Source organism: Haliotis asinina, unplaced genomic scaffold, assembly GCF_037392515.1.
Source record: "Haliotis asinina isolate JCU_RB_2024 unplaced genomic scaffold, JCU_Hal_asi_v2 scaffold_33, whole genome shotgun sequence".
Lineage (NCBI taxonomy): Eukaryota > Metazoa > Mollusca > Gastropoda > Lepetellida > Haliotidae > Haliotis > Haliotis asinina.
In genome coordinates, this window is record NW_027133905.1 from 165,347 (window position 1) to 173,788 (window position 8,442).

Here is an 8,442-nt window from a genome sequence, read left to right on the forward strand (position 1 = left end):
TGTTCATTCACAGACAGGTGATAGTTGGTTGAGTCTCTGGCGAAGTAGTTCATGTACAGACGTGTGTGACACAGGTGACAGGTGGTTTTGTCTCTGCTGAAGTGGTTCATACACAGATGGATGGGACACAGGTGACAGATGGTTAAGTCACCTCAGAAGTGGTTCATTCACAGACGGGTTTGAGAAAGGTGACAGATGGTTAAGTCTCAGTTAAAGTTGTTCATTCACACACAGGTGATAGATGGTTAAGTCTCTGGCGAAGTAGTTCATGTACAGATAGGTGTGACACAGGTGACAGGTGGTTTTGTCTCTGCTGAAGTGGTTCATACACAGATGGGTATGACACAGGTGAAAGATGGTTACCTCTCTGCTGAAGTGGTTCATACACAGATGGGTGTGACATAGGTGTCAGATGGTTAAGTCTCTGGTGAAGTGGTTCATACACAGACAGGTGTAACACAGGTGACAGATGGTTAAGTCTTTGCAGTAGTGGTTCATACACAGATGGATGGGACACAAGTGACAGATGGTTAAGTCACCTCAGAAGTGGTTCATTCACAGATGAGTTTGAGAAAGGTGACAGATGGTTAAGTCTCAGTTAAAGTTGTTCATTCACAGACATGTGATAGATGGTTAAGTCTTTGCAGTAGTGGTTCATACACAGATGGGTGTAACACAGGTGACAGATGGTTAAGTCTCTGTTAAAGTTGTTCATTCACAGACAGGTGATAGATGGTTAAGTCTCTGGCGAAGTAGTTCATGTACAGATGGGTGTGACACAGGTGACAGGTTGTTAAGTCTTTGCAGTAGTGGTTCATACACAGATGGGTGGGACACAGGTGACAGATGGTTAAGTCTCAGTTAAAGTTGTTCATTCACAGACAGGTGATAGATGGTTAAGTCTTTGCAGTAGTGGTTCATACACAGATGGGTGTAACACAGGTGACAGATGGTTAAGTCTCTCTGAAAGTTGTTCATTCACAGACAGGTGATAGATGGTTAAGTCTCTGGCGAAGTAGTTCATGTACAGATGGGTGTGACACAGGTGACAGGTTGTTAAGTCTTTGCAGTAGTGGTTCATACACAGATGGGTGGGACACAGGTGACAGATGGTTAAGTCTCAGTTAAAGTTGTTCATTCACAGACAGGTGATAGATGGTTAAATCTCTGGCGAAGTAGTTCATGTACAGATGGGTGTGACACAGGTGACAGGCAGTTTTGTCTCTGCTGAAGTGGTTCATATACAGATGGGTATGACAGAGGTGAAAGATGGTTAACTCTTTGGAGAAGTGGTTCATACACAGATGGGTGTAACACATGTGACAGGTGGTTAAGTCTTTGCAGTAGTGGTTCATACACAGATGGGTGGGACACAGGTGACAGATGGTTAAGTCACCACAGAAGTGGTTCATTCACAGACGGGTTTGAGAAAGGTGATAGATGGTTAAGTCTCTGTTAAAGTTGTTCATTCACAGACAGGTGATAGATGGTTAAGTCTCTGGCGAAGTAGTTCATGTACAGATGGGTGTAACACAGGTGACAGGTGGTTAAGTCTTTGCAGTAGTGGTTCATACACAGATGGGTGGGACACAGGTGACAGATGGTCAAGTCTCTGTTAAAGTTGTTCATTCACAGACAGGTGATAGATGGTTAAGTCTCTGGCGAAGTAGTTCATGTACAGATGGGTGTGACACAGGTGACAGGTGGTTTTTGTCTCTGCTGAAGTGGTTCATATACAGATGGGTATGACACAGGTGAAAGATGGTTAACTCTCTGTTGAAGTGGTTCATACACAGATGGGTGTGACATAGGTGTCAGATGGTTAAGTCTCTGTTGAAGTGGTTCATACACAGATGGATGTGTCACAGTTTTTTGTCATTGCAGATGTCCTTGAAGGCTTAGGAAGAACCACTTTGAGACAGGGTAAGATGAATCTGCGTGTGGTGGCATTTACTCTGGGAAACCCAGACAGTCTTTGTAGTGGCCATGGTGGAAGCACCGTCTCTCGTCCACACACGTCTTACGCTGTGTATTGATGCCTGAGGGCTCCAGGGTCAAGTGTGATAAATTCATGCACAACTTGATGTGGCAGAGATGACTGACAGTTAAGTCATCCCTGAAGTCCTTCAAATTGTGCAGGAAATACCAAGCCCTGTTTGCCCGGAGTCTCATCCTTTTCGTCCGCAACGTTGTGTTGAGTACAGGGTAGCCATCCTTGTCAACTGAACCTTCCCACAACTGACATTGGCTGTCTGGGCCTCCGATGTTAATTCTGCATCTTATCCTGCTCATCAGTGTCTGTATTTCAGTTTCCGTCAGGATCATTTCATATAAAGAACACATCTTTATAACTGTATCTGCAACAAAGACAATGGAAGAGTGAGTGATGGAGTCGAATGCCACCATCAAGTCACCTTCACAATCATCACAGGCCAATTTGTGGTTGATAGTAAGGGAAAGGCTATCACATTAAAAGAATCTCAAAACAGAAACAGAAATAAATTCAGGATACCTGTGTAAGTACTTAAGAACCTGTCATTAGTTACCACTCAGTGTAGGTGTGAGTAGCTATCATTCAGGGTACCTGTGTCAGTAGTTATCATTCAGGGTACCAGTGTCAGTAGTTATCAATAAGGGTACCAGTGTCAACAGATATCATGCAGGGTACCCGTGTCAACAGATATCATTCAGGGTGCCAGTGTCAGTAGTTATCATTCAGGGTACCTGTGTCAGTAGTTATCATTCAGGGTACCTGTGTCAGTAGTTATCATTCAGGCTACCTGTGTCAGTAGTTTTCAGTCAGGGTACTCATCTCATCATTAAGCCAACTCTGATCATTCCCATCTTTGAGTAACCTCTGAACCTTCACCATCAAACCCACTCCCGTCATTCTCCATCAACCCTTTCACATCATTCCCCATCAAAAAGCCCTCTCTGATCATTCACCATCAAACCTGATCCCATCATTCCCCATCAAACTTGATCCCATCCTCCGCCATCAAACCTGATCCCATCCTTCCCATCAAACCCTGTCACATCCTTCTCCATGAAACCCCATCTCATCCATCTCTATCAAACCCCAGCCCATCAGTGTCCTACACTGTCATAGAGCCATTCTGCCCGGTAATACAGTCAATATACTTAGACCAATATTGTTTGTAGATGACAAACACTTTACTTTTTTCACTTTTATAGACAGAACATGCAAACACAACTATTTCAGACAGTGTTTGATATTTGTGTGAACAAAATAGTATGACTCCTTAATCTAGTGTTAAACATTTCACATGATTTCATCCTTTTTTCATCAACATTCCGATATATATGACCACAGGTTGGCATTTGTTGAATGTATTAATGTTATGTTTCCAGGAAACAGTCATGACACACAGAAATCACCATATGATTATGAATTTTACCAATAAAGAAACAAGCACATAATAATCTACATATCTACATAATGGATACATAAACAACTGCTGTGTGAGTAAACTATATGTCTGCTCAATGACCACAGGTGTCACCAAGAACTGATACATAAACAACTGCTATGTGAGTAAACTATAGGTCTGCTCAATGACCACAGGTGTCACCAAGAACTGACACATAAACAACTGCTGTGTGAGTAAACTATAGGTCTGTTCAATGACCACAGGTGTCACCAAGAACTGACACATAAACAACTGCTGTGTGAGTAAACCATAGGTCTGCTCAATGACCACAGGTGTCACCAAGAACTGACACATAAACAACTGCTGTGTGAGTAAACTATAGGTCTGCTCAATGACCACAGGTGTCACCAAGAACTGACAGATAAACAACTGCTGTGTGAGTAAACCATAGGTCTGCTCAATGACCACAGGTGTCACCAAGAACTGACACATAAACAACTGCTGTGTGAGTAAACTATAGGTCTGCTCAATGACCACAGGTGTCACCAAGAACTGACACATAAACAACTGCTGTGTGAGTAAACTATAGGTCTGCTCAATGACCACAGGTGTCACCAAGAACTGATACATAAACACCTGCTGTGTGAGTAAACTATATGTCTGCTCAATGACCACAGGTGTCACCAAGAACTGACACATAAACAACTGCTGTGTGAGTAAACTATATGTCTGCTCAATGACCACAGGTGTCACCAAGAACTGACACATAAACAACTGCTGTGTGAGTAAACTATAGGTCTGCTCAATGACCACAGGTGTCACCAAGAACTGACACATAAACAACTGCTGTGTGAGTAAACTATATGTCTGCTCAATGACCACAGGTGTCACCAAGAACTGACACATAAACAACTGCTGTGTGAGTAAACTATATGTCTGCTCAATGACCACAGGTGTCACCAAGAACTGATACATAAACAACTGCTGTGTGAGTAAACTATAGGTCTGCTCAATGACCACAGGTGTCACCAAGAACTGATACATAAACAACTGCTGTGTGAGTAAACTATAGGTCTGCTCAATGACCACAGGTGTCACCAAGAACTGACACATAAACAACTGCTGTGTGAGTAAACCATAGGTCTGCTCAATGACCACAGGTGTCACCAAGAACTGACACATAAACAACTGCTGTGTGAGTAAACCATAGGTCTGCTCAATGACCACAGGTGTCACCAAGAACTGATACATAAACAACTGCTGTGTGAGTAAACCATAGGTCTGCTCAATGACCACAGGTGTCACCAAGAACTGATACATAAACAACTGCTGTGTGAGTAAACTATAGGTCTGCTCAATGACCACAGGTGTCACCAAGAACGGATACATAAACAACTGCTGTGTGAGTAAACTATAGGTCTGCTCAATGACCACAGGTGTCACCAAGAACTGACACATAAACAACTGCTGTGTGAGTAAACTATATGTCTGCTCAATGACCACAGGTGTCACCAAGAACTGACACATAAGCAACTGCTGTGTGAGTAAACTATAGGTCTGCTCAATGACCACAGGTGTCACTAAGAACTGACACATAAACAACTGCTGTGTGAGTAAACCATAGGTCTGCTCAATGACCACAGGTGTCACCAAGAACTGACACATAAACAACTGCTGTGTGAGTAAACCATAGGTCTGCTCAATGACCACTAATGTCCTGGAAATTGATCTTGACAAACAATGCCAATCAAACAAATCATGGACAAGTAAGAAGACATTATTTGATCGCCTGAAATGAAAACTGACTTGTCCTGGGCGTCGGGCTATGGTATTTTTGAACAGCTACCAGTGGTACAAGTGTTTTGCAGACAACTGCTTGCTAAGCAAGTTAGTTCACCAGTGGTGTATCTCATGTGGTTACGTTACTGTGTGATATGACTGAGAAGGAAACATGAAATATACTATCATTAAAGAATTTTAAGTGAGATAAATAATAAAGTTTTATGTAACATTAAGGCATTTCAAAACAAGTATCAAGTGGGAGATGTAAACAGTTTTAATCTCTGTTACAAATGACTGTTTACAGCACACAGGCTGAACACAAGAAGATGATCTTGCTGCCCACCGCCTTCATATCCAGAATATTTTCACCAGGATCCAGAGGAACCAGCCCACATATGGACACTTACACAACAACAAATCCCAAGGAGCTGATTGTAACTTGGAAGTCTCTCAGTGTTTTGCTTACACAATTTTCACTGCTTGCATTTTGCCAGTTTTCATGAGATAACAGTAGTGCTCGTCATAACATGAGTAAGGGGATAAATGAGGCATTATTAACTATAGAGGATCTTTCGTTCAAATGTGGCACCAGTCAATGATGTTTCAAGGTCCTAATGTTCTTTACTGTCATCAGTAACCACAGGTGATTCAATTTCATGTGATTTGATTTTAATTTGTTCCAATTCATTGCCAATCTTATGCATTGGAATATAATTTGTAGTTGTTAATATTCATAACTTGTTGTAATTCTACACTGAGCACACAAAATACCCCCACCCCCACAAAAACAAAACAAAAATAACATTATGTCATTAACTTTCACATCATTCCCTATTATATGCACATTGTAAGGTTCTCCATGCCCAGGGCTGCTGATATTGCTGTTATCTGTCTATCTGCTATCTGAAGCAGTTGTCAGTGTACAAATATAATGGCTTTACCACCCCTTGCATGTATCGACATTGGATGTGTGATTGGAGATAGAACTATGATGAAAACTATGACAGATCACGTAATACACTGAAATAATACAAGCAGGAATTTTGTGTAAAGACGAGTTGTGACTAGTCAAACATTAAAGATTTTATAGGTATCCAGCCTATATTTGGAACCTAGTTACCCACCATTTCGTTCGATTACACCTTTTCTATTTGGTTCACATCAATGCGTTTGTTTGAAGTAAATACACTTCTCTATGGTTGTAATCTTGTTCTTATTATTCACACGTTTTTTCCAGTGGCAGTGTCAGTTTACTTTATATGAAACTCTTCATGTGATGCACACAGCTGTTCAGTCGTGTCATCATTGTCCCTTGAACAACGATAACTGGTATTATGAATCAATCTGTTGTGGAATTATCCAGTTTTGATACATATTTCTAAACTAGTTCTCACTAATTTTAATCTCAACACATCATAAAGTGACAAATAAAAAATAATATAGTGCAGAGTAGTACAGGAAAATGTTGGATTTTCAAAAAGAAAGCAGATTTCTTTTTATTTTAAATGTATAATTTTGACAAAGCGTTTATGACACTTTGTTCATGTATAGAGATACGATAAGAGAGAGTTGCACCTGGGGACGTGTAAGATGCCATGTGATAATAGATTTAGGGATGAAGAAAATTGAAGTTTGAAGTTCCAACAGCTGAACTGACAGATTTACACAAGCAAACACACTTGATGTCAGTTAATATTGACAAGGTGACCTAATTATGGACTTAGTGTTGACATGAACACGCTGCTATTCCCCATGCCATTTGCAGCCAATTACACACATCGATGTTCATATTGTTGATCACTGGATTGTCTTGTCCAGAATTGATTTTTACAGACCGCCGCCATATAGATTGAATATTGTTGAGGGCGGCATAAAAGCAAACACACTCACTCACTCACCCCATACCCTTCATTTTAATGTACCTGGTATTTATTTGTGATGAAAGAGTGGGCACACAACATAAATTGTATTGACTTTCTGATCATAATTAGCAAGGGATGATTAATTCAAGGGAACTTATACAAGTTGATTATCACTTATTTTGTGGGGACATATATATGTGTTTCATGTGTATAATATTACATATGTATTTGAAGAGTATTGCTTACCATTGTAAATCCAATTGAATGGACTGCTGGTTGTGCCGCCATACACCCACCCTGGTCATCATTACTTGCTGACGTTCACTTGTCATCACGAATCTCACAGTATACCCGAATATAGCAAAATCGCAAAAGACAAGGAGATAACTATGGCTTGGAGTACAGAACCTCTCTTTCTCTCTCTCCCCCTCCAGATGTTCCTCCCCTGCTCTCCAACTTCCCACCCATGCACCCACATATGAATCTACCTACCTAATTATAAAAATTTCACCCTAACACATCACCTCTACCATCACACATATTTCATTGTTAAGGTAATGTTAAGATTGGTTAAATCCCATATACCTGTTAATACTTTCTCCTTGTTCTGCAAGGCCACTGGCAGTGCTGCTGGCTTTCCTTGAGTTGGCCATTTGATGTACAGGTGTGCATGTCCATGTTACATAGTTGTTAAAGTTCAAGGTCATTTTACTTCCTTTTAACATTCATGTTTTGGGGAATACTTTGTATACATCTGGCATCAATGTTGTTTTTAAAGTTTTTGTCAAGAGAAAATGTTCAGATAGGGTGTGGGTTGTTGGAATTTATTGTGATGTGACACCTAAACAGGTATGTAATCTTTATTTTGAGGTGTAACAATCAATGTATAATGCTCACAAATATCAATAAATTGTCAGAGTACTCTGTCTTGTTGCCTGTGATGTTTTCACGTTGTATTCTAAATTGGTCTAAAGTTATGTGGACAGAATGGATTCTGCTTTCCTCTCAGCTACTATGGTTATGTTTGGAACTTTGAGCATGTTATTTGATAATGGTTTCCAGGATTATGTGTTAGTTTAGCGAAATGGGGTGGGTAGGTGAGAGTTATCTCTGTTTAAGACTTGGTATTACCACATCTTCATTCAGTGAAATGGTGCTAGAAATCCATTATTAGATTACAAAGTCTTGTTTAAGATTTTGTTGTTGATGTGATGACCTGTAATGTAGCTTGTTTTTCTAGTACTGTAGGTATAGCTGACTGTGTGTAGGTTTATTTGTTTATTTAACAGCCTAGGCGTGTTTAGTTTGGGAGCATATTTCTGGTACTTTTATTCAAGTAATGAATTTTGTTTGGTTGTTGCAGCTAGGTGTGCCCGAGAAGTGGAGTATTATTGGTTGTGACCATG